Consider the following 27,846-nt stretch of genomic DNA (forward strand, 5'->3'; position numbering starts at 1 on the left):
CAGGAAACGGCGGGAGGGCATGATTATTCTACAGTTACAGGCGCCTCATGGCCACTGCCCTCACTAACTCCCAGGAAACTGTTACATGTGGCCTGATTTTTCTACAGTCACGGGCGCCACCTGGTCACTGTCCTCACCAACTCCCCAAGAAAAGGTTACTTAGGGCCTGATTATTCTACAGTCACAGGTGCCTCCTGGCCACTGCCCTCAGCAACTACCAAGGAAACGGTCGCAAATGGCCTGATTCTTCAACAGTCACAAGTGCCTTCTGACCACTGTCCTGTGGTTACTTCGGGCCTGTTTCTTCTACAGTCACGAACGCCTTCTGGTCACTGCCTGGTCACTGCCCTCACCAACTCTCCAGGAAACTGTTACGTAGGGACTGAATCTTCTACAGTCATCAGTGCCTCCTGGCCACTGCCCTCACCAACTCCCCAGGAAATGGTTGCGTAGAGCCTGAATCTACAGTCACAGGTGCCTCCTGGCCACTGCCCCTCACCCACTCCCCAGGAAACGGTCACATAGGGCCTGATTCTTCTACAGTCACTGGTGCCTCCTGGCCATTGCCCTTACCAACTCCCCAGGAAAGGTTACATAGGGTCTGAATCTTTTACAATCACGGATGCCTCCTGGCCAGTGCCCTCCCCAACTTCCAACTCCCCAGGAAACGGCGGGAGAGCCTGATTATTCTACAGTTACAGACGCCTCATGGCCACTGCCCTCACTAACTCCCAGGAAACTGTTACATATGGCCTGATTTTTCTACAGTCACGGGTGCCACTGTCTTCACCAACTCCCCAGGAAAAGGTTACTTAGGGCCTGATTATTCTACAGTCACAGGTGCCTCCTGGCCACTGCCCTCAGCAACTACCAAGGAAACGGTCGCAAATGGCCTGATTCTTCAACAGTCACAAGTGCCTTCTGACCACTGTCCTGTGGTTACTTCGGGCCTGTTTCTTCTACAGTCACGAACGCCTTCTGGTCACTGCCTGGTCACTGCCCTCACCAACTCTCCAGGAAACTGTTACGTAGGGACTGAATCTTCTACAGTCATCAGTGCCTCCTGGCCACTGCCCTCACCAACTCCCCAGGAAATGGTTGCGTAGAGCCTGAATCTACAGTCACAGGTGCCTCCTGGCCACTGCCCCTCACCCACTCCCCAGGAAACGGTCACATAGGGCCTGATTCTTCTACAGTCACTGGTGCCTCCTGGCCATTGCCCTTACCAACTCCCCAGGAAAGGTTACATAGGGTCTGAATCTTTTACAATCACGGATGCCTCCTGGCCAGTGCCCTCCCCAACTTCCAACTCCCCAGGAAACGGCGGGAGAGCCTGATTATTCTACAGTTACAGACGCCTCATGGCCACTGCCCTCACTAACTCCCAGGAAACTGTTACATATGGCCTGATTTTTCTACAGTCACGGGTGCCACTGTCTTCACCAACTCCCCAGGAAAAGGTTACTTAGGGCCTGATTATTCTACAGTCACAGGTGCCTCCTGGCCACTGCCCTCACCAACTACCAAGGAAACGGTCACACTTGGCCTGATTCTTCAATAGTCACAAGTGCCTTCTGGCCACTGTCCTGTGGTTACTTCGGGCCTGATTGTTCTACAGTCACGAACGCCTTCTGGTCACTGCCTGATCACTGCCCTCACCAACTCTCCAGGAAACTGTTACGTAGGGACTGAATCTTCTACAGTCATCAGTGCCTCCTGGCCGCTGCCATCAGTAACTCCCCAGGAAATGGTTGCGTAGAGCCTGAATCTACATTCACAGGTGCCTCCTGGCCACTGCCCCTCACCCACTCCCCAGGAAACGGTCACATAGGGCCTGATTCTTCTACAGTCACTGGTGACTCCTGGCCATTGCCCTTACCAACTCCCCAGGAAAGGTTACGTAGGGTCTGAATCTTTTACAATCGTGGATGCCTCCTGGCCAGTGCCCTCCCCAACTCCCAACTCCCCAGGAAATGGCAATATAGGGCCTGATTATTCTACAGTTACAGGCACCTCCTGGCCACTGCCCTCACTAACTCCCAGGAAACTGTTACGTGTGGCCTGATTTTTCTACAGTCACGGGCGCCACCTGGTCACTGTCTTCACCAACTCCCAAGGAAAAGGTTACTTAGGGCCTGATTATTCTACAGTCACAGGCGCCTCCTGGCCAACTCCCCAGGAAATGGTTGCGTAGGGCCCGAATCTACAGTCACAGGTGCCTCCTGGCCACTGCCCCTCACTCACTCCCCAGGAAACGGTCACATAGGGCCTGATTCTTCTACAGTCACTGGTGCCTCCTGGCCATTGCCCTTACCAACTCCACAGGAAAGGTTACATAGGGTCTGAATCTTTTACAATCACGGAGGCCAGTGCCCTCCCCAACTCCCAACTCCCCAGGAAACGGCGGGAGGGCCTGATTATTCTACAGTTACAGGCGTCTCATGGCCACTGCCCTCACTAACTCCCAGGAAACTGTTACATGTGGCCTGATTTTTCTACAGTCACGGGTGCCACCTGGTCACTGTCTTCACCAACTCCCCAGGAAAAGGTTACTTAGGGCCTGATTATTCTACAGTCACAGGTGCCTCCTGTAACGCTCACCTGGTTCCCTCTGAGGCGCGGGTCTTGGCTGGGCGGTGAAACCGTCTTCAATGTTAGACGTAGGGTTCGTTTGGCTCCCTGGTTTGGCCCCCTTCTCACCGAAAGCTTGACTTGGAGGGTGAGATGTCTACAAGTGAAAAAATCAGGGGATTAGTAGCTGGAAGGTTGGATGAAGTCTCTACCCCCACACTCTCCTCTCCCGTGGTACTCGGTTGCTAACTGTGCTCACCTTAAATAGGTGAATGCCGGGCTCTCCATCCTGCGTCTTGTGCAGGGGCTCTGGGTCCAGTTACTTCACTGGATTTGGGATCAGCCTCTTGATTGCAGAGGGTAAGTAGAGAGCGATGCCGCCGTTAATTGCACGAGCGTATTTTGCATATATCAAAGTCCTTAATGTTCTCTTTTAACGTGCCTTTTCTGCAGGGTTCACTGAGAAGAAATGATGGCGAAAGAATGCCAAAGTTCGTGGAGGCAAGTAAGTAGAATGAATGCCACAGTACTTTAATGCGCACCTTAATGTCTTTTCCTTTCAGATGGAGAATGATGAAGGCGCCGGAGATGATGCCCAGGTTTGTGCCGAAGAGTGAACAAGATGATGGAGCATATGAAGGCACGTAAGTAGAAAGTCTGTTCTAGGCCTTTAAACGCACCTTAATGTCTCTCTTTTGCCTTGCAGGTGGCGGAGTGCGGTGCGAGCTGACTTTGGAGCGTACGTCGCACAGGTAAGCCGTTCAGAAACAGAACGTTACTAACCAATGTTCTTTTGTCTTTGCAGGGCTCGATGGCGGAGAAAGAATGCGGCAAATACCTTAAACACTCCGGTGGATCGGGTAAGTTGAAGCGCTGACCTTGACTTTGCTAATCTGTGTTTTTGTTGTTTTGCAGATGCTGCTGAAGACTGAAGATTGGATTCTCATCAGGTAAATCCGGAGATTTCGCGTTCACAGGAGCCGGAATGGAAGATTCCCTGGAGCTGACACGGTGAGCGTCCTGCTGCTGATGCAGAATAACGCGAAGCACGTTGCACCAATCGGGTGTGGTTTAAATAGTGCACAGGAGTGCTTAGGCATCTTCTTCCACAGCCTCGCCCAGGTAAGAAAAAGAGTTCCAGTTTCCAGAAGAGTTCCAGTCCTAGGGAGTGGTGCCAGCCCCACCCAGAGGAAAAGTTGTTCCTGCCAGAAGAGGATGAAGACATCATCTTGTCGGTAAGGAAGCAGCATGGTCTCCTGCAGGTAGGTCCACCCAAGCACTTCTGTATTTGCTATGAGCCTGGCGCTTCTTGTGCCGGGACCAGTCCCCACAATGAGCCTGGCACCACCGGTGCCAGGACAAGGCCCAAAAGGTCCCTAAAGGGACTTGCTGGCGTCTGCAATGAATGTTGTGAGCCTGCTTCCAAGGGCGTTGGGCTGCTCCTGACTCCTTGGAAGCAGTGGTCATGACAGCACCCCCCCTCATGGCCCCTCCCAAGTTCGTCTTCTCCGGGGGTCTTGGTTTGTCGGGAAAAGTTCGATGAAACTTCTTGACCAGACGGGGTGCATGCACATGTTCCGATGGTTCCCAAGACCGTTCCTGGGTGCCATAACCTTTCCAGTCAATCAGATAATATAGCTTTGATTTGGAGATCTTGGAGTCTAGGATGTTCTGAATTTCGAACTCCAGTTCTCCATCCACTAGGATAGGGTCTGGAGATTTTGTCAAACGGGTTCCAGGTTGCATGGGTTTTAGTAAGGAAACGTGGAAGACGGGATGAACTTTCATATGAGTAGGTAGGCCCAATTTAACTGCCACTGGATTTATTATGGCAGTGATTGGGTAAGGTCCCAGGTATCGTGGATTGAAAGTACGTGGTCCTTTTAAGGGTAAATGTTTGGTGGACAGCCAGACTTGATCTCCCTCTTGATATTGGGGAGCTTCCTTTCGATGTTGGTCTGCACCCTTCTTGTAATGTTCCTTGGCTTGCTGAAGATGAGAAGTGGCTTCCTTAAAGGCTTGAGTGATTGTAGAGTGCAGGTGATCTACAGCAGGTGTTCCAAGAGTCTGAGGTGGATCGTGATTTGAGGTGCGAGGGTGGATTCCATACAAGAGGAAAAAAGGGGTTTTTCCAGTTCCAGAATGGACTGAATTATTATAAGCGTACTCCGCAATCCAGAGGATTTCTTTCCAAGTGCCTTCTGCTTGCTGCAACATGCAGCGTAGATATTGTTCCAGAGTTTGGTTGGTCCTCTCGGTCTGCCCGTCGGTCTGGGGATGATGGCTGGTTGAAAGCCTTACGTCAATTTGGGCTAAGCGACAGCAACTCCGCCAGAAGTGGGAAATAAACTGACTTCCTCTATCCGAGATTAGAACTGAAGGAAAGCCGTGCAACCGAACGATGTTCTCGAGGAATTCCCGGGCTAGAATTGAAGCTGTGGGTAACCCCTTCAATGGAATAAAATGAGCCATTTTAGAAAATAGGTCCACAATTACTAAGATCGTATTATATCCGGAGCATGGTGGTAAATCCGTGATGAAATCCATGGAGAGAGTATGCCACGGGTGAGGAGGAATGTCTATTGGATGTAAGAGGCCTGATGGTTTCTCCTTCTGACTTTTGTTTTGAGCGCACACACCACAGGAGATTACAAAATCTTTAATGTCCTTCCTCCAAGATGGCCACCAGAAATGTCTTTTTACTTTTTCAGACGTTTTAGCAATGCTGGGATGCCCTTCCATTAAGGAGTCATGGTAACATGAGATGACCTGTGATTGTAAATCCGTACATGGCAGATATAATCTACCTTGAAAGTATGGTAAGTCTTTTTCCATTGTAAAATCTTTCCCCTTGAGTTTCCAATCTTTTATTTCTGCTGGAGTTATACGTTTTTTAACTTTTGCTTCAATATCTTCAAGGGATTGTGTGTTAATTAAACCCAGGATTCTTTGTTCCGGAATTATTGGTACGGGTTCAGGACTAGTCGTGAGTTCATCTACTCCCACTCGGGAGAGGGCATCTGCTTTTCCATTCTTGTTGCCTGGTCGGTAAGTAATTACAAAGTCGAATTCGGCGAAAAATAAAGCCCAACGGAGTTGTCTAGAGGATTGAGCTTTGGCTGATTTCAAGTATTGTAAATTGCGATGATCCGTAATGACGGTGACTGTGTGTCGGGCTCCCAGGAGATAGTGCCGCCAGGCCTTAAAGGCGGACTTAATAGCTAAAAGTTCTTTTTCGGTAATGGTATAGTTCATTTCGGGAGCCGAAAATTTGCGGGACCAAAAGGCCACAGGGTGCCACTGGTTTGTTTCTGGGTCCCTCTGCGAAAGCACTGCTCCCATCGCGAGACTGGAGGCATCGGTCTCAACAATATAGGCAAGTTCCGGGCGGGGATGTTTTAAAACCGGAGCTGAGATGAATTTAGTTTTCAGTTCTTGAAAGGCTTGTTCGGCCTCCGTAGACCATTCGAAACTTTTGTTTTTTCTGAGAAGGGCTGTAATGGGTTGAACTATTCGAGAGAAGTCTGGAATAAACCTACGATAAAAGTTGGCGAAGCCCAACATGCTTTGGACTCCTTTTACTGAGGTTGGTGAGGGCCACTTAAGAATAGCGTCCACTTTTCTTGAGTCCATGTGAACTCCGTTAGGTGACAAAATGAATCCCAAAAATTCGACCTCAGTAACGTGAAAAACGCATTTCTCCAGCTTGGCAAAAAGTCTGTGTTGACGGAGCCTCTCCAGTACCGCTGTGACGTGTTTTCAATGATCAGCCTCAGGGGCCGAGTAGACCAGAATATCATCAATATAGACAACTACACACACATCAATGAGTTCTCTGAGGACGTCATTCATAAAATACTGAAAAGCGGCCGGTGCATTGCATAATCCAAAGGGCATTACTTGATACTCGAATAATCCATACTTAGTACGAAAGGCCGTCTTCCATTCATCGCCCTCTTTTATTCGTACCAAATGGTAAGCTCCTCTGAGGTCCAACTTAGTATAAATACAGGCACTTGTAACTTGGTCTAGTAGTTCTGGGATCAAAGGTAACGGATATCTGTTCTTGATTGTTATCTGATTCAGGGCACGGTAATCTATACATGTTCTCAGGTCTCCCTCCTTTTTTTGGAACGAAGAACAGAGCTGAAGAGGCTGGGGACTTTGAAGGACGGATAAATCCATTAGCCAGGTATTGGTCCAAATATTGCCTTAGGTGAAGATTTTCTGGTTCGGTAAGGGCATAAATTCGACTGCACGGAGGAGTGGATCCCGGAATCAGGTCTATATGACAGTCGTATGACCTGTGAGGAGGCAGGGTGTTAGCTTGATCTTTCCGAAAGACATCATGATATTCCCGGTATTCAGGAGGCAATTGTGGAGTCTCAGAGGAGGTTGCTGCCAGCTTGTTGGGAGGCTGAGGATAACAGGTGGGAGCGCATTCTGGAAACCGAATTGTCTTTGCTCGCCAGTCGATTTGAGGATTGTGCTTCTCCAACCAAGGGATTCCCAGAATAACTTGAAACTGCGGGGCCTTGATCACGTCAAACACGATCTTCTCTTGATGTCCATCTTGGCCTACCAACGTCACTTCCAAGGTGGTGTGAGTTACTGGTCCGGAAGCTATTTCCGTACCGTCCACGGTGGTAATGATGTCTCTCACCGTCTTAGGACAAAGAGGTAGATTCATCCTGGCGGCCATTTCACAATCCACGTAATTGCCGATCGCGCCACTATCAATGTATGCTTTTATGGCATGCATACGATTAGGCTGCTCTGGACTCACGAGGACCATAGGCATGACGAAATGTGAGGTCAAAGAACTGGTTTTAACGCTCGGCAAGCGGACCTCTACACTTGTCGGGCGAGGTCGTTTTCCGACTCAGAACCTTCGGCACCTTTATCGGATGCTCCTACCATCTTCTTCTTTGGTTTCACCGGGCAATCTCGAAGAAAGTGTCCTGAATTTCCGCAATAGAGGCATAATTGCAATTGTCTTCTCCTTTCCCGTTCCTTTTGGGTTAGGGGTCCTTTCACGACCCCGATTTGCATGGGTTCCACGGAATCATTTCCTTTAGCGGAGCTCTGTGGTCTTGAAAAAACACGAGATTCAAATCTGGAACGATCGGCCTTCCGATTCTGTAGCCTCTGATCTAATTGAACCACCAGATCGATATATTCAGAACAGTCTTGTGGCGGATTTACCACCTGGGCCAGAACGTCTTTAAGTTCCCCTCGCAGGCCTCTGTAGAAAAGCGTGATTCTCTTATCTTCCGGCCATCCGGTTTCCACCACTAGTCTGTTAAATGACGCAATGTAAGCCAAGAGGTCTTGATTACCCTGTCGTAGTGAAAGAAGTTCATTATCCAAGGCCTGACCCTGGGAGTGTCGTGCGAACAATCTCTCCATACTAGCTTGAAAGTCTTGGAAGTTATGAAGAACAGGGTCATCTTGAGTCACTAAAGGTAAAGACCAATCTGCGGCACTGCCACTAAGATATGAGAGCACGAAGGCCACCTTGGCCTGGTCCGTTGGGAATGCGGCGGGTCTACACAAAAAGTGCAAGTGACACTGATTGAAGAATACAGCGAATCTCTTCGGATCACCAGAAAAACGCTCGGGCGGGGCCAAAGGTACATTTCCTGGTAGATTAATCTGCACCGGATTAGTGGAAGTCGTTGGAGCATGGCTCCCTCCCGAGGCGGGCAGAGGAGTTTGTCCCGCTTGGGCTTGTAACAACTGTCTGGTAAGATCATCAGTTCGCTCGTTAGAAACAACTAACTCTCTCCTTAAGGCATTCGTTTCCTGGCGTGCTGCGTGTACTTCTGCCCTCAACTCCCCAAGCAACTGGGCCAATTGGTCTGTGTCTGAGGTTTCCATTGCGCCTGGGCGGGAAATATGCGGAATGGCTTCGCGTTCTGTAACGCTCACCTGGTTCCCTCAGAGGCACGGGTCTTGGCTGGGCGGTGAAACCGTCTTCAATGTTAGGCGTAGGGTTCGTTTGGCTCCCTGGTTTGGCCCCCTTCTCACCGAAAGCTTGACTTGGAGGGTGAGATGTCTACAAGTGGAAAAATCAGGGGATTAGTATCTGGAAGGTTGGATGAAGTCTCTACCCCCACACTCTCTCCTCCCGTGGTACTCGGTTGCTAACTGTGCACACCTTAAATAGGTGAATGCCGGGCTCTCCATCCTGCGTCTTGTGCAGGGGCTCTGGGTCCAGTTACTTCACTGGATTTGGGATCAGCCTCTTGATTGCAGAGGGTAAGTAGAGAGCGATGCCGCCGTTAATTGCACGAGCGTATTTTGCATATATCAAAGTCCTTAATGTTCTCTTTTAACGTCCCTTTTCTGCAGGGTTCACTGAGAAGAAATGATGGCGAAAGAATGCCAAAGTTCGTGGAGGCACGTAAGTAGAATGAATGCCACAGTACTTTAATGCGCACCTTAATGTCTTTTCCTTTCAGATGGAGAATGATGAAGGCGCCGGAGATGATGCCCAGGTTTGTGCCGAAGAGTGAACAAGATGATGGAGCATATGAAGGCACGTAAGTAGAAAGTCTGTTCTAGGCCTTTAAACGCACCTTAATGTCTCTCTTTTGCCTTGCAGGTGGCGGAGTGCGGTGCGAGCTGACTTTGGAGCGTACGTCGCACAGGTAAGCCGTTCAGAAACAGAACGTTACTAACCAATGTTCTTTTGTCTTTGCAGGGCTCGATGGCGGAGAGAGAATGCGGCAAATACCTTAAACACTCCGGTGGATCGGGTAAGTTGAAGCGCTGACCTTGACTTTGCTAATCTGTGTTTTTGTTGTTTTGCAGATGCTGCTGAAGACTGAAGATTGGATTCTCATCAGGTAAATCCGGAGATTTCGCGTTCACAGGAGCCGGAATGGAAGATTCCCTGGCGCTGACACGGTGAGCGTCCTGCTGCTGATGCAGAATAACGCGAAGCACGTTGCACCAATCGGGTGTGGTTTAAATAGTGCACAGGAGTGCTTAAGCGTCTTCTTCCACAGCCTCGCCCAGGTAAGAAAAAGAGTTCCAGTTTCCAGAAGAGTTCCAGTCCTAGGGAGTGGTGCCAGCCCCACCCAGAGGAAAAGTTGTTCCTGCCAGAAGAGGATGAAGACATCATCTTGTCGGTAAGGAAGCAGTATGGTCTGCTGCAGGTAGGTCCACCCAAGCACTTCTGTATTTGCTATGAGCCCGGCGCTTCTTGTGCCGGGACCAGTCCCCACAATGAGCCTGGCACCACCGGTGCCAGGACAAGGCCCAAAAGGTCCCTAAAGGGACTTGCTGGCGTCTGCAATGAATGTTGTGAGCCTGCTTCCAAGGGCGTTGGGCTGCTCCTGACTCCTTGGAAGCAGTGGTCATGACACCTCCTGGCCACTGCCCTCACCAACTACCAAGGAAACGGTCGCACATGGCCTGATTCTTCAACAGTCACAAGTGCCTTCTGACCACTGTCCTGTGGTTCCGAAGTAACCACAGGACAGTGGTCAGAAGGCACTTGTGCCTGTTTCTTCTACAGTCACGAACGCCTTCTGGTCACTGCCTGGTCACTGCCCTCACCAACTCTCCAGGAAACTGTTACGTAGGGACTGAATCTTCTGCAGTCATCAGTGCCTCCTGGCCACTGCCCTCACCACCTCCCCAGGAAATGGTTGCGTAGAGCCTGAATCGACAGTCATTGGTGCCTCCTGGCCACTGCCCCTCACCCACTCCCCAGGAAACGGCTACAAAGGGCCTGATTCTTCTACAGTCACTGGTGCCTCCTGGCCATTGCCCTTACCAACTCCTCAGGAAAGGTTACGTAGGGTCTGAATCTTTTACAATCACAGATGCCTCCTGGCCAGTGCCCTCCCCAATTCCCAACTCCCCAGGAAACAGCAATATAGGGCCTGATTATTCTACAGTTACAGGCACCTCCTGGCCACTGCCCTCACTAACTCCCAGGAAATTGTTACATGTGGCCTGATTTTTCTACAGTCACGGGCACCACCTGGTCACTGTCCTCACCAACTCCCCAGGAAAAGGTTACTTAGGGCCTGATTATTCTACAGTCACAGGTGCCTCCTGGCCACTGCCCTCACCAACTACCAAGGAAACGGTCGCACATGGCCTGATTCTTCAACAGTCACAAGTGCCTTCTGACCACTGTCCTGTGGTTACTTCGGGCCTGTTTCTTCTACAGTCACGAACGCCTTCTGGTCACTGCCTGATCACTGCCCTCACCAACTCTCCAGGAAACTGTTACGTAGGGACTGAATCTTCTACAGTCATCAGTGCCTCCTGGCCACTGCCCTCACTAACTCCCCAGGAAATGGTTGCGTAGAGCCTGAATCTACAGTCACAGGTGCCTCCTGGCCACTGCCCCTCACCCACTCCCCAGGAAACGGTCACATAGGGCCTGATTATTCTACAGTCACTGGTGCCTCCTGGCCAGTGCCCTCCCCAACTCCCAACTCCCCAGGAAACGACAATATAGGGCCTGATTATTCTACAGTTACAGGCACCTCCTGGCCACTGCCCTCACTAACTCCCAGGAAACTGTTACGTGTGGCCTGATTTTTCTACAGTCACGGGTGCCACCTGGTCACTGTCTTCACCAACTCCCAAGGAAAAGGTTACTTAGGGCCTGATTATTCTACAGTCACAGGTGCCTCCTGGCCACTGCCCCTCACTCCCTCCCCAGGAAACGGTTACATAGGGCCTGATTCTTCTACAGTCACAGGCACCTCCTGGCCACTGTCCTGAGGTCACTAAGGGCCTGATTCTTCTACAGTTACAGCCGCCTCCTGACCACTGCCCTCACCAACTCCCCGGGAAACGGTTACATAGGGCCTGATTATTCTACAGTCACGGTGCCTCCTGGCCACTGCCCTCACCAACTCCCTAGGAAACGGTTACGTAGGACCTGATTCTTCTACAGTCATGGGTGTCTTCTGGCCAGACCTAGCAACGCCCCTGCTCCCTGAGAACCCGGGATGGCCCTAGGGAGTGGTGTTGCACTGCCTGTCTAACAGGGATAGAAGGAGAGATATATCCCTCCACTAAACTCACAGATGAATCTAATTCAAATGCAAAATGATGTAATAACTGAATTACAGTAATACTCAAATAATCCAGCCGTCTCCTATAGCACAGACACCCACATAGGTAGCAGGCCCACAGATCCTCACCCATTTGTCCAGCCAGCAGAGAGATGGTTCAGACTAGTTAAAAACAAAACTCCAATTGGTGAACAAAAAAGGGGACAAATTGTCACAGGACCAACCCATCTAGCATTTAAGAGGGGATTTTTTTCTTTTATTCAACCCACCCTTAAGTGTGCATCCATGTGGTTTGTCAACAAATCATTTGTGTACTCACATTAAGTCACGTGCGACAATGCATGAAGAAACAAACACACTCAAACTGGTATCCCTATAGCATATGTCAAAAGGATATCCAGAAAGCAGGTCGACCGGTTTCAGTGACATAAAGAAAGTCACTTTCTTCAGGACCAAAAAAAACACCTCAGTTTTCATCTTGGGGTCAAGTGTCTGTCATCGGTAGTAGTGATGAGGCGATAATTGAGCAACCTGTGAATGACCGAAGTGTGCTTGCGGTCTTCACGGCTCCATTGAAGCTCCTATTTAGCCACAGCCAACAATTTTAAGTGCCCCGTCGTGTGTTATCAGCCACCTGGTTCATTCCATTTCTTTTTCAACAAGTTCCGGCGTCCTGCTGTGTCAGCTCGCTACTGCATGACTCCTGTGTGCCTGAGGCAAGTGACCAGTTTAAGACATTTTTATTACACCATTAGATTTGAGTGCAAAGTTTGATGGTAAGGCTTGATTAAAGCGAGCTCAAAGAGTTCCCATGAGGAAGTGTTTGGATGGGGACGGGCAGGAACTAGTGGGAATGACCATAGGGAGTCTTAAGCTTATTATCAGCAGTCTAATGCAATAGTTTGGGTTTATAGGTGGCACAGCGCCAACTAATAGCCCAAACTAATCACTGGGTTTTTAAAAAAAAGGAAAATGTTGATTCCCAGATGTGATTGTCCATTAAAGGTAACAGGGCCATTATGACTAGTACACTGAGGTTGTGCTCCAAGCCAGGCTCCACATTGTGATACTTGCTGTCAACGAGTCAGATTTGATGCATCTGCTTTATTGTGCATCTCTTGTATCCCAAAGAAGTATTCTGCACTCAAAGGCTGTGCGTGTGTTTCTCATGTCTACCCCTGCAGGCATTCTACACTCAAAGAGTTATGTGTGAATTGCTTGGGAACTGAACTTGGATTCTGCAACCAAAGACTGCACGTGTGAATCTGTCACCTACGCGAGCATTCATTCTGTACCCGGAGACTGTGGGTGTGACAGGTATGTTTTGCACTCAAAGGCTTGGAAATTGAAGGCAACCATTACCAGTGTGTCAATTCCTTCGTCACATTTCTCACAAATTATTACTGTTTTATAACACTGTTCAACAGTCATGGGCTTCTCCTGGCCACTGCCCGTACCAACTCCACAGGAAAGGGTTACGTAGGGCCTGATTCTACTACAGTCACTGGCGCCTCCTGGCCACTGCCCTCACCGGCCCAAGGAAATGGTCACATAGAGCCTGATTATTCTACAGTCACAGGCACCTCATGGACACTGCCATCACCAACTCCATAGGAAAGGGTTACGTAGGGCCTGATTCTACTACCATCACTGGCGGCTCCTGGCCATCGCCCTCACCAAGTCCACAGGAAACGGTTACACAGGGCCTGATTCTTCTACAGTCACATGCGCTTCCCAGCCACTGCCCTCACCAACTCTGCAGGAAACAGTGGCATAGGGACAGATTTTCTACAGTCACGGGCTCCGACTGGCCACTGTCCTGAGGTTACTTGGGGCCTGAATCTTCTACAGTCACAGGTGCCTCCTGGCCACTGACCTCACCAACCCCACAGGATACTGTCAGATAGGACCTGATTCTTCTACAGCCACGGGTGTCTCCTAGCCACTATCCTGAGGTTACTCAGGGCCTGATTCTTCTACAGTCACTGGTGCCTCCTGCCCATTGGCATTACCAACTCCCCAGGAAATGGTTATGTAAGAGCCTAAATATTTTACAGTCACAGGTGCCTCCTGGCCACTGCCCTCGCCAACTCCCCAGGAAATGGTCACATAGGGCCTGATTTGTCTACAGTCACAGGCACCCCCTGGCCACTGCCCTCACCAACCCCACAGGAAACGGTTACATAGGGCCTGATTTTTCTAAAATCACGGGCGCCTCCTGGCTAATGTCTTGAGGTTAGTTAGGGCCTGATTATTCTACAGTCACGGGCGCCACTGGGCAATTGTCCTCACCAACTCCCCAGGAAAGGGTTACTTAGGGCCTGACTATTTTACAGTCATGTGTGCCTTCTGGTGACTGCCCTCACCAACTACCCAGGAAACTGTCATACAGGGCCTGATTCTTCAACAGTCACGGGCTACTCTGGCCACTGCTCTCACCAACGCCCCAGGAAATTGTTACAAGGTCCTGATTATTGTACAGTAACATGCACATCCTGGCGACTGCCCTCACCAACTCCCCAGGAAACGGTTGCATAGGGCCTGATTTTCTACAGCCACGGACACCTCCTGGCAACTGTCCTGAGGTTACGTAGGGCCTGAATCTTCTACAGTCACAGGTGACTCATGGCCACTGCCCTCACCAACTCCCCTGGAAATGGTTACGTAGGGCCTGATTATTCTACATTCTTTGGTGCCTCCAGGCCATTGCCCGTACCAACTCCCCAGGAAATGGTTACGTAGGGTCTGAATCTTCTACAATCATGGATGCCTCCTGACCAGTGCCCTCACCAATTCCCTACTCCAAAGAGAAAGGTAACATAAGGCCTGATTATTCTACAGTCACAGGCTACCTCTAAACTGCTCTCACCAACGCCCCAGGAAATTGTTACATGGCACTGATTATTGTACAGTCACATGCACCTCCTGGCGACTTCCCCCACCAACTCCCCAGGAAACGGTTGCATAGGGCCTGATTTTCATGGCAGCTGTCCTGAGGTTATGTAGGACCTGATTCTTCTACAGTCACAGGTGCCTCCTGGCCACTGCCCTCATCCGCCCAAGGAAATGGTCACCTAGGGCCTGATTATTCTACTGCCACGGGCAACTCCTTGCCATTGCCCGTACAAACTCCCCAGGAAACTGTTACACAGGGCCTGATTCTTTTGCAGTCACATGCGCTTCCCAGCCACTGCCCTCACCAACTCTGCAGGAAACAGTGGCATAGGGACAGATTTTCTACAGTCAAGGGCTCCGACTGGCCACTGTCCTGAGGTTACTTAGGGCCCGAATCTTCTACAGTCACAGGTGCCTCCTAGCCACTGCCCTCACCGACTATTTTACAGTCATGTGTGCCTCCTGGCGACTGTCCCACCAACTCCCCAGGAAACAGTTATATAGGGCCTGATTGTTCTACAGTCACATGCACCTCATGGACACCGGAAATAGTTCCGTAGGGCCTGATTATTGTACAGTCACAACACCTCCTGGCCACTGTCCTGAGGTTACTCAGGGCCTGAATCTTCTACACTCACGGGTGAATCCTGGCCACTGCCCTCATCAACTCCCCAGGAAATGGTTCCATAGGGCCCGATTATCCAACAGTCACAGGCGGCTCCTGCCCACTGCCCTCACCAACGCCCCTGATTCTTTACAGTCATGGGCGCCTCCTGGCTACTGCCCTCACCAACTGTCCAGGAAACAGCGACATGGGCCTGATTTTTCTACATTCTTTGGTGCCTCCTGGCCATTGCCCGTACCAACTCCCCAGGAAATGGTTATGTAGGGTCTGAATCTTCTACAATCACGGATGCCTCCTGACCAGTGCCTTCACCAACTCCCTACTCCAAAGAAAAGGGTAACATAAGGCCTGGTTATTCTACAGTTACAGGCACCTCCTGGCCAATGCACTCACTAACTCCAAAGGAAACGGTTACTTAGGGCCTGATTATTCTACAGTCAAAGGCACATCATGACCACTGTCCTCACCAACTCCCCAGGGAAGGGTTACTTAGGGCCTGACTATTTTACAGTCATGTGTGCCTCCTGGTGACTGCCCTCACCAACTAACCAGGAAACTGTCATACAGGGCGTGATTCTTCAACAGTCACGGGCTACTCTGGCCACTGCCCTCACCAACGCCCCAGGAAATTGTTACATGGGCCTGATTATTGTACAGTCACATGCACCTCCTGGCCACTGCCCTGACCAACTCCCCAGGAAACTGTTACATAGGGATTGATTTTTCGACAGTCACGGGCGGGTGCCTCCTGGCCACTTTACCGAGCTTAGTTAGGGCCTGATTCTTCTACAGTCATGAACGCCTTGTGGCCACTGCCCCAGCAACTCCCCAGCAAACGGTCACGTAGGGCCTGAATCTTCTACAGTCACGGGTGCCTCCTGGCCACTGTCCTGAGGTTACTCAGGGCCTGATTCTTCTACAGTCACTGGTGCCTCCTGGCCATTGCCCTTACTAACTCACCAGGAAATGGTTACATAGGGCCTGATTATTCTACAGGCACCTCCTGGCCATTGCCGTACCAACTCCCCAGGAAATGGTTACGTAGGTCCTGATTATTCTGCAGTCACGGGCTGGCTACCTCTGGCCACTGCCCTCACCAAATGGCCCAGGAAATTGTTACATGGGCCTCATTATTGGACAGTCACATGCACCTCCTGCCACTGCCCTCACCAACTTCCCAGGAAACTGTTACGTAGGGCCTGATTCTTCTACAGTCACAAGCACCTTCTGGCCATTGCCCTCACCAATTCCCCAGGAAACGGTTACGTAGGGCCTGAATTTTCTACAGTAACGGGTGCCTCCTGGTCACTATATTGAGATTACTCACGGCCTGATTCTTCTACAGTCACTGGTGCCTCCTGGTCATTGCCCTCACCAACTCCCCAGGAAACAGTCGCATAGGGCCTGATTCTTATACAGTCACTGGTGCCTCCTGGCCATTGCCCTTAGCAACTCCCCAGGAAAGGGTTACTTAGGGCCGGACTATTCTACAGTCATGTGTGCCTCCTGGCGACAGCCCTCACCAACTCCCCAAGAAACGGTCGCGTGGGGCCTGATTTTCTACAGTCAGGACACCTCCTGGCCACTGTCCTGAGGTTACTCAGGGCCTGAATCTTCTACAGTCACAGGCACCTCCTGGCCACTGCCCTCACCAACCCCACAGGAAACTATTACATAGGGCCTGATTTTTCTACAGTCACAGGCGTCTCCTGGCTACTGTCCTGATGTTAGGACCTGATTATTCTACAGTCACTGGCGCCACTGGGCCACTGTCATCACCAATTCCCCAGGAAAGGGTTACTTAGGGCCTGACTATTTTACAGTCATGTGTGCCTCCTGGCGACTGTCCCACCAACTCCCCAGGAAACAGTTATATAGGGCCTGATTGTTCTAAAGTCACATGCACCTCATGGACACCGGAAATGGTTCAGTAGGGCCTGATTATTGTACAGTCACAACACCTCCTGGCCACTGTCCTGAGGTTACTCAGGGCCTGAATCTTCTACACTCACGGGTGAATCCTGGCCACTGCCCTCATCAACTCCCCAGGAAATGGTTCCATAGGGTCCGATTATCCAACAGTCACAGGCGGCTCCTGCCCACTGCCCTCACCAACGCCCCTGATTCTTTACAGTCATGGGCGCCTCCTGGCTACTGCCCTCACCAACTGTCCAGGAAACAGCGACATAGGGCCTGATTTTTCTACATTCTTTGGTGCCTCCTGGCCATTGCCCGTACCAACTCCCCAGGAAATGGTTATGTAGGGTCTGAATCTTCTACAATCACGGATGCCTCCTGACCAGTGCCTTCACCAACTCCCTACTCCAAAGAAAAGGGTAACATACGGCCTGATTATTCTACAGTTACAGGCACCTCCTGGCCAATGCACTCACTAACTCCAAAGGAAACGGTTACTTAGGGCCTGATTATTCTACAGTCAAAGGCACATCATGACCACTGTCCTCACCAACTCCCCAGGGAAGGGTTACTTATGGCCTGACTATTTTACAGACATGTGTGCCTCCTGGCGACTGCCCTCACCAACTACCCAGGAAACTGTCACACAGGGCCTAATTCTTCAACAGTCACAGGCTACCTCTGGCCACTGCTCTCACCAACGCCCCAGGAAATTGTTACAAGGCCCTGATTATTGTACAGCCACATGCACCTCCTGGCGACTGCCCTCACCAACTCCCCAGGAAACGGTTGCATAGGGCCTGATTTTCGACAGCCACAGACACCTCCTGGCAACTGTCCGGAGGTTATGTAGGGCCCGATTCTTCTACAGTCACAGGTGACTCCTGGCCACTGTCCTCATCAATTCCCCAGGAAACGGTTAGCTAGGGCCTGATTATTCGACAGTCATGGGCGCTTCGTGGCTACTGCCTCCTGGCCATTGCCCGTACCAACTCCCCAGGAAATGGTTACGTAGGGTCTGAATCTTCTACAATCACGGATGCCTCCTGACCAGTGCCCTCAGCAACTCCCTACTCCAAAGAAAACGGTAACACAGGGCCTGATTATTCTACAATTACAGGCACCTCCTGGCCACTGTACTCACCAACTCCACAGAAAACGGCTACATAGGTCCTGATTATTCTACAGTTACAGGCACCTCCTGGCCACTGCCCTCACTAACTCCCAAGGAAACGGTTACTTTGGTCCTGATTATTCTACAGTCACATCCTGGCCACTGTCCTCACCATCTCCCCAGGAAACGGTTAAATAGGGCCTGATTATTCTACAGTCACAGGCAAGTCCTGGCCACTGCCCTCAAGAACCCCCCAGGAAACTGTTACATAGGGCCTGGCTTTCACAGGGGCCTCCTGGCTACTGTCCTGAGGTTAGTTAGGGCCTGATTATTCTACAGTCACGGGCGCCACTGGGCCACTATCCTCACCAACTCCCCAGGAAAGGGTCTGACTATTTTACATTCATGTGTGCCTCCTGGCGACTGCCCTCACCAACTGCCCACGAAACTGTCACACAGGGCCTGATTCTTCTACAGTCACAACTTCCTCCTAGACACTGCCCTCACCAACTCAGCAGAAAACAGCTACATGGGGCCTGATTTTTCTACAGTTGCGGGCGCCTCATGGCTACTGTCCTGAGGTTAGTTAGGGCCGGACTAGTCTACAGTCATGTGTGCCTCCTGGCGACAGCCTTCCCCAACTACCCAGGAAACTGTCACACAGGGCCTGATCTTTCAACAGTCCCGGGCTACCTCTGGCCACTGCCCTCACCAACTCCCCAAGAAACGGTCGCACAGGGCCTGATTTTCTACAGTCCGGACACCTCCTGGCCACTGTCCTGAGGTTACTCAGGGCCTGAATCTTCTACAGTCACAGGCACCTCCTGGCCACTGCCCTCACCAACCCCACAGGAAACTGTTACACAGGGCCTGATTTGTCTACAGTCACGGGCGCCTCCTGGCTTCTGTCCTGATGTTAGTTAGGGCCTGATTATTCTACAGTCACAGGCGCCACTGGGCCACTGTCCTCACCAACTCCCCAAGAAAGGGTTACTTAGGGCCTGACTATTTTACAGTCATGTGTGCCTCCTGGTGACTGCCCTCACCAACTAACCAGGAAACTGTCATACAGGGCGTGATTCTTCAACAGTCACGGGCTACTCTGGCCACTGCCCTCACCAACGCCCCAGGAAATTGTTACATGGGCCTGATTATTGTACAGTCACATGCACCTCCTGGCCACTGCCCTGACCAACTCCCCAGGAAACTGTTACATAGGGATTGATTTTTCGACAGTCACGGGCGGGTGCCTCCTGGCCACTTTACCGAGCTTAGTTAGGGCCTGATTCTTCTACAGTCATGAACGCCTTGTGGCCACTGCCCCAGCAACTCCCCAGCAAACGGTCACGTAGGGCCTGAATCTTCTACAGTCACGGGTGCCTCCTGGCCACTATCCTGAGGTTACTCAGGGCCTGATTCTTCTACAGTCACTGGTGCCTCCTGGCCATTGCCCTTACTAACTCACCAGGAAATGGTTACATAGGGCCTGATTATTCTACAGGCACCTCCTGGCCATTGCCCGTACCAACTCCCCAGGAAATGGTTACGTAGGTCCTGATTATTCTGCAGTCACGGGCTGGCTACCTCTGGCCACTGCCCTCACCAAATGGCCCAGGAAATTGTTACATGGGCCTCATTATTGGACAGTCACATGCACCTCCTGCCACTGCCCTCACCAACTTCCCAGGAAACTGTTACATAGGGCCTGATTCTTCTACAGTCACAAGCACCTTCTGGCCATTGCCCTCACCAATTCCCCAGAAACGGTTACGTAGGGCCTGAATTTTCTACAGTAACGGGTGCCTCCTGGTCACTATATTGAGATTACTCACGGCCTGATTCTTCTACAGTCACTGGTGCCTCCTGGTCATTGCCCTCACCAACTCCCCAGGAAACAGTCGCATAGGGCCTGATTCTTCTACAGTCACTGGTGCCTCCTGGCCATTGCCCTTAGCAACTCCCCAGGAAAGGGTTACTTAGGGCCGGACTATTCTACAGTCATGTGGGCCTCCTGGCGACAGCCCTCACCAACTCCCCAAGAAACGGTCGCGTGGGGCCTGATTTTCTACAGTCAGGACACCTCCTGGCTACTGTCCTGAGGTTAGTTAGGGCCTGATTATTCTACAGTCACGGGCGCCACTGGGCCACTATCCTCACCAACTCCCCAGGAAAGGGTCTGACTATTTTACATTCATGTGTGCCTCCTGGCGACTGCCCTCACCAACTGCCCACGAAACTGTCACACAGGGCCTGATTCTTCTACAGTCACAGCTGCCTCCTAGACACTGCCCTCACCAACTCAGCAGAAAACAGCTACATAGGGCCTGATTTTTCTACAGTTGCGGGCGCCTCCTGGCTACTGTCCTGAGGTTAGTTAGGGCCGGACTATTCTACAGTCATGTGTGCCTCCTGGCGACAGCCTTCCCCAACTACCCAGGAAACTGTCACACAGGGCCTGATCTTTCAACAGTCCCGGGCTACCTCTGGCCACTGCCCTCACCAACTCCCCAAGAAACGGTCGCACAGGGCCTGATTTTCTACAGTCCGGACACCTCCTGGCCACTGTCCTGAGGTTACTCAGGGCCTGAATCTTCTACAGTCACAGGCACCTCCTGGCCACTGCCCTCACCAATCCCACAGGAAACTGTTACACAGGGCCTGATTGGTCTACAGTCACGGGCGCCTCCTGGCTTCTGTCCTGATGTTAGTTAGGGCCTGATTATTATACAGTCACAGGCGCCACTGGGCCACTGTCCTCACCAACTCCCCAAGAAAGGGTTACTTAGGGCCTGACTATTTTACAGTCATGTGTGCCTCCTGGTGACTGCCCTCACCAACTAACCAGGAAACTGTCATACAGGGCGTGATTCTTCAACAGTCACGGGCTACTCTGGCCACTGCCCTCACCAACGCCCCAGGAAATTGTTACATGGGCCGGATTATTGTACAGTCACATGCACCTCCTGGCCACTGCCCTGACCAACTCCCCAGGAAACTGTTACATAGGGATTGATTTTTCGACAGTCACGGGCGGGTGCCTCCTGGCCACTTTACAGAGCTTAGTTAGGGCCTGATTCTTCTACAGTCATGAACGCCTTGTGGCCACTGCCCCAGCAACTCCCCAGCAAACGGTCACGTAGGGCCTGAATTTTCTACAGTCACGGGTGCCTCCTGGCCACTATCCTGAGGTTACTCAGGGCCTGATTCTTCTACAGTCACTGGTGCCTCCTGGCCATTGTCCTTACTAACTCACCAGGAAATGGTTACATAGGGCCTGATTATTCTACAGGCACCTCCTGGCCATTGCCCGTACCAACTCCCCAGGAAATGGTTACGTAGGTCCTGATTATTCTGCAGTCACGGGCTGGCTACCTCTGGCCACTTCCCTCACCAAATGGCCCAGGAAATTGTTACATGGGCCTCATTATTGGACAGTCACATGCACCTCCTGCCACTGCCCTCACCAACTTCCCAGGAAACTGTTATGTAGGGCCTGATTCTTCTACAGTCACAAGCACCTTCTGGCCATTGCCCTCACCAATTCCCCAGAAACGGTTACGTAGGGCCTGAATTTTCTACAGTAACGGGTGCCTCCTGGTCACTATATTGAGATTACTCACGGCCTGATTCTTCTACAGTCACTGGTGCCTCCTGGTCATTGCCCTCACCAACTCCCCAGGAAACAGTCGCATAGGGCCTGATTCTTCTACAGTCACTGGTGCCTCCTGGCCATTGCCCTTAGCAACTCCCCAGGAAAGGGTTACTTAGGGCCGGACTATTCTACAGTCATGTGTGCCTCCTGGCGACAGCCCTCACCAACTCCCCAAGAAACGGTCGCGTGGGGCCTGATTTTCTACAGTCAGGACACCTCCTGGCCACTGTCCTGAGGTTACTCAGGGCCTGAATCTTCTACAGTCACAGGCACCTCCTGGCCACTGCCCTCACCAACCCCACAGGAAACTATTACATAGGGCCTGATTTTTCTACAGTCACGGGCGTCTCCTGGCTACTGTCCTGATGTTAGGACCTTATTATTCTACAGTCACTGGCGCCACTGGGCCACTGTCATCACCAACTCCCCAGGAAAGGGTTACTTAGGGCCTGACTATTTTACAGTCATGTGTGCCTCCTGGCGACTGCCCTCACCAACTACCCAGGAAACTGTAATACAGGGCCTGCTTCTTCAACAGTCACGGGCTACTCTGGCCACTGCCCTCACCAACGCACCAGGAAATTGTTACATGGGCCTGATTATTGGACAGTCACATGCACCTCCTGGCCACTGCCCTCACCAACTCCCCAGGAAACGGTTATGTAGGGCCTGAATCTTCTACAGTCACGGGTGACTCCTGGCCACTGCCCTGACCACCTCCCCAGGAAACTGTTACGTAGGGATTGATTTTTCTACAGTCACGGGCGGGTGCCTCCTGGCCACTGTACCGAGCTTCCTTAGGGCCTGATTCTTCTACAGTTATGAATGCCTTGTGGCCACTGCCCCAACAACAACCCGGCAAACTGTTACGTAGGGCCTGACTATTCTACAGGCACAGGCACCTCCTGGCCATTGCCTGTACCAACTCCACAGGAAATGGTTACGTAGGGCCTGATTATTCTGCAGTCACAGGCTACCTCTGGCCACTGCCCTCACCCAACGGCCCAGGAAATTGTTACATGGGCCTAATTATTGTACAGTCACATGCTGCTCCTGCCACTGCCCTCACCAACTCCCCAGGAAACAGTTGCATAGGCCTGATTTTTCTACAGTCACAGGCGCCTCCTGGCCACTGTCCTGAGGTTACTCAGGGCCTGATTCTTCTACAGTCACTGGTGCCTCCTGGCCATTGCCCTTAGCAACTTCCCAGGAAACGGTTACGTAGGGCCTGAATCTTCTACAGTCACGGGTGCCTCCTGGTCACTATCCTGAAATTACTCAGGGCCTGATTCTTCTACAGTCACTGGTGCCTCCTGGCCGTTGCCCTTAGCAACTCACCAGGAAATGGTCACATAGGGCCTGATTATTCTACAGTCACTGGCACCTCCTGGCCACTGCCCCCAGCAACTCCCCAGCAAACGGTTATGTCGGGCCTGATTATTTATCCATCACTGGCTACCTCCTGCCACTGCCCTCACCAACCCCCCAGGAAACAGTTGCATAGAGCCTGATTTTTCTACAGTCACAGACGTCTCCTGGCCACCATCCTGAGGTTACGTAGGGCCTGATTCTTCTACAGTAACAAGCGCCTTCTGGCCACTGCTCTCACCAACTCCCCAGGAAATGGTTACGTAGGGCCTAAATCTTCTACAGTCATGGGTGCCTCCTGACCACTATCCTGAGGTTACTCATGGCCTGATTGTTCTACAGTCACTGGTGCCTCCTGGCCATTGCCCTTACCAACTCACCAGGAAATGGTTACATAGGGCCTGATTATTCTACAGGCACGGGCACCTCCTGGCCATTGCCCGTACCAACTCCCTGGGAAATGGTTACATAGGACCTGATTATTCTGCAGTCACGCGCTACCTCTGGCCACTGCCCTCACCAAATGGCCCAGGAAATTGTTACATGGGCTTGATTATTGTACAGTCACATGCACCTCCTGGCCACTGCCCTCACCAATTCCCCAGGAAACGGTCACAGAAAATGCTGAAGAAGGTAACTTGGACCACCACCTGTTAAACCTCCTTTCATGATTTAAAGGATTGATTATGCAGGGCCCCAGTTCTGAAAGTGCCAGACTATGGTCAGGAGTTCATTATCCAGATGCCTGTGATGATTTTGGGATTGGATTAGTGTTAGCTCAGCTGACTCTCAAGGGGTAGAGCAACCTGTTGTCAAGATTAGCAGTCGACTGACAAAAATGGAAAGGAACTATGCCGTCATTGAAAAAGAAGCTTATGCGGTTGTGTGGGCCATAAAGAAGCTGAAACTCTACAAATTTGGGTCGCACTTTACGATCCAGACAGACCACTGGCCGCCTCGATGGTTAATGCCCATGCAAGGGGAGAAAGCTAAGCTTTTGCGCTGGGCAATATCCCTAAAGGAATTAGATATGGACATCCAGCACAAGCCAGACATGCAGCATAGGAAATTCAGATGGCCTCAACTGGTACTTTCACCTTGATGATGAACCAGACCCTCAGTATGGTGGTCGGTAACATGTTGAGGCTGGGGGGCATGTGAGGAATTCGACCATCCACCCAGTGGGTGTGCACTCGCTTGCGCTTTTTTGACATTTTCAATGAAATTGAATGATGGTAGATCAACCTCCAGAAAATGTGTGGGGCTAATCCACACACATTTTCCTATGCTCACCGAATGACATACGCATAGACCTGTGTATTCTGAGCTGATACAGCCTACAGGAGCAGTCTCCCCTGTCATATTTAGTTGGTATCTGACAGGTACACAACGCATCTCCAGAAGGGGAGGGCCAAACTTTCCCCCTCCCATGGCCAGCCTAATTAACTAACAAAGGCTCCATGGATCCGCCCAGTCCTTTTGTTGAGCCCTGTAGCTGGTGGCAGTATTTGCATACTAATCAAAGTATAATTCAAACAGGCCCACATGAAACCTGGCTGAAGAGGCTAACAAAGGAGACAGGAAACCCAAACACCATTTCATATGCGCTGTGCCAACCTGAAGCCAGTTCCCGCCCTCAGTATCGATTGACAGTGAAATGTCATGTCTGGGACTCCATGTTCACAGTAGTCACCCCTGCAGGGGGACCCCATTCAGAAGGTTTGAGTATGTGATTTGGCAGATCCAGAAAGTCTGGTCTTGCTGCAGCTTCAAGGGAGACAAGCCACTTTAATCGGAACCACATAGAGCTCCATTAACCAGAGGGACCCTTTGATCCATAACAGACAGGAAGATGGGTGGGACTTAGTATTACATGTTTTCACCCCTTTACATTTTCTGTTGCAAATCACTGTGGTTATGACCTCACGCATACAGGAAATTGTTGGTGTGGACCCAGTATTGGTTCATTAAGGTAGGCTTAGCATACACCAATTCCTCTGGTCCAATTGAGTTTAAAAGAGGGCCAAGCCCCTCTGTTGGCAGATCATCTGAAGGCTTCACCAGAAGCAGAAGGTAGACTCATCATTGGACCCTGCATGAAGGTACAGTCTCCATTACATCTTCCAACAGTGAAGGAAGGCCAGGACATTAAAGAGGGAAGCAAGCTTCCACCCCTAAACATCTCCCAGGGAACAGAGGGAGATACCGAATCCGGAGGACCCTCCAGCAGCTCCAGGACCAGCCAGCACACAGCGTGCCCTGCTATGGTCTGCAGCAAGCTTTCTAGATGGGAAGTGATAGAGAGCCTCTGAACCAAACCAAGAACAGGGCAGCTGCTTGCAACACTCTCCTCAGCTTTGGGACGTCAGCCTTAAAGGACAACACAAGCCCAGTGAAGAAGCTAGGAGGAGGGCATCGACGAGCTACTATCGGCATCCTCCTTAACTGACATTTTTGAGCCAGTCGAGCTCCTCGAGCTGCAATGCACTGCACTGTTGACTGTTGTTATGCTGCAATCACTAATGCCATCCCAGACACCTCAACCAGCGTTTTAGAACCGCCGACCAGCACTGAGAGCACAGAGACAATGATTCCTGACCCTGAACCGCCATGTAGGTCAGTCTGCATCCATCTGTTCGGCTTTGCTCGCCAAACTGCCTGCCGCATTATACAGACAGCTGTCTCCCGTCTTGAACTCTGTTGCAGAAGCTGCAAAGCGCCCTGAAACAGACTCGACCCGGTCAAGCACCAAGAACACATTCAAGCACAAGGTACATTGTGGTTCTGTCCCCCTGGCCTTCTCCAAAGGTCCCAAGAGATATTTTACGACCCATTGCACCCTTTGTGCTGAAACCAAATATCCTTGAACTGTTGCAATTATTTACTATACCGGCTACCCTCCTGTCAGCAACCCGAATGCATCCTTCCTTTACAAGGGGGGTTGTTTTTCGTAGTGTTGCTAGAGCTGTCTGTTGTGATAATAATAAAGTAGATATTTTTATACAACCATGACTGGACATTCCCGCTTCAGAAGTCGATTCATCACAGGTGAACAATGGGTTCTATTGAGTTAATACATCTTTTATAACATGCTTAATAACAGAGACCAGTCATCTAAGCTTGGGACCAGGAGTCGAACCTGTGTTGCTCTGCGTTGTCTTGCTTCCAAGACAAACAAGTTGCCCCTGAGCTATCCTCCCGACCCGGTTAGAAGCAGCGGAAGTAGTGCAAGATTGCCTTACTGCATGTAGATCATAGGGAACTGTGCTCTGTGTTCTGTTATGTTTCTAGTTGAGTGGTGTTATTTTGGGCATGTTTAACCAGAAGGGAGCTACTGGTGCAGGTATCCTGCTAGGTTTGCTAGTAACAAGATCTCACATAGTTTGCCCTGCCAGATAGTACTATTTTAGAGGTGCAGTACTATTACTTCTCAGAAGGGCGTCTATCCTGTTATTGAATACCGCACTTTTAATTTCACAGTAAAAGTATGCCTTAGCAGAGCTGTGCCATGGTCAATGGAAGAGCAACAGCACTTCTCGTATGATATGCTACATTGAGTCTTTCCCAGAATTTCTCAGGAGGGATGCAGTACTGTTATTGGCACACTAACTGCAATATTTCGAATAGGACTGTACCAGCACTTCTCAGTAGAGTTTGAGTTTTGACCCGTGAAAGAGTTATTTTCAGTTTGCAGAAGGAAAAAAGCATCTCAGAAACTGGTTTAGGTTCAAGGCCCTCGATTATTTGATTGTTTCTGGACAGTAATTGCCAAAGAACGATAATAAACCTAATGTAATACTTCCCTCAGGTCTGGTCTGATCTTTTGATCTATGTCCAAAGTATGACAGCCCACATGTCAGGTACAAACATATCATGTCACTTCATGTGTGCACATACAGACACTATGTGTGTTTCCCTTAAATAACTCATATGGTACTAGGGGAACAAACTAGTATCGGACAGATGTCTATTGGTAACACTTCCTCTATTAATGCTAGTTGCAGATAGTATGCTATTAAGTGATACATTTAGAAAGATTCTAAAAGTTGTCTGACAGCTGTGTGTCTACATTTCATTTGTTATAGGAAGTGAGGAAGGTAGAATGCCCCTGAGGAGGTGCAGGTGAAAGTTGGAATTCTTGGCAAGGTCTGTGATGTGTGGAGAGAAAGAGAGAGAGGAGTCAAAGATGATCCCAGGGTTTTTTGCCTCACAAGTGGGTGAGGGGAGAGGACCCAGAGAGTCAGGCCATAGAGAAGGGGGAAACAAGGAGCAGGCATCCCAATGAGAAGGATCTCTGTCTTACTGGCGTTAAGGCAGAGATCATTTTCAGAGCACCATGCCTGAATGGCAGTGAGGCAGTCAGGTATGAGGAAGGAGGAGGAGGGGGTAGAGGGAGGCAGCTGGAAAGAGAGCACTTTGTCATCTCAGTAACACTGGAAATTAGGGGAGAAAGCAGAGATCAGGTGGGCCACAGGGTCAGGTAGATTTTTAAGAGTCAAGGCGTTAGGATAGAGCCCTGAGGGACACCACAGGTAGAGAGGTTGGCAGATGAAAGGAAAGGGCCCATTTGCACTTGGGAAGGTCTTTTTGAGAGGAAGGAGGTTGAGCACTATAAGTCCCCTTCTAGGGGTGAAGATGCACATTCCAGCGGGGAGCA

General features: G+C 50.7%; 1 long non-coding RNA gene across 1 annotated transcript in view; it reads left to right on the forward strand.

Moving 5' to 3' along the window:
- Nucleotides 1–27,846, forward strand: part of LOC138493193 (uncharacterized) — a 359,366-nt gene that overhangs the window by 304,932 nt on the left and 26,588 nt on the right. Inside the window, exon 3 of the long non-coding RNA XR_011276302.1 lies at nucleotides 12,803–12,935. This is a non-coding gene — a long non-coding RNA (uncharacterized lncRNA). The remainder of the gene's footprint in view (nucleotides 1–12,802; nucleotides 12,936–27,846) is intronic.

This window comes from Ambystoma mexicanum, chromosome 10, assembly GCF_040938575.1.
Source record: "Ambystoma mexicanum isolate Mex_15411 chromosome 10, UKY_AmexF1_1, whole genome shotgun sequence".
Lineage (NCBI taxonomy): Eukaryota > Metazoa > Chordata > Amphibia > Caudata > Ambystomatidae > Ambystoma > Ambystoma mexicanum.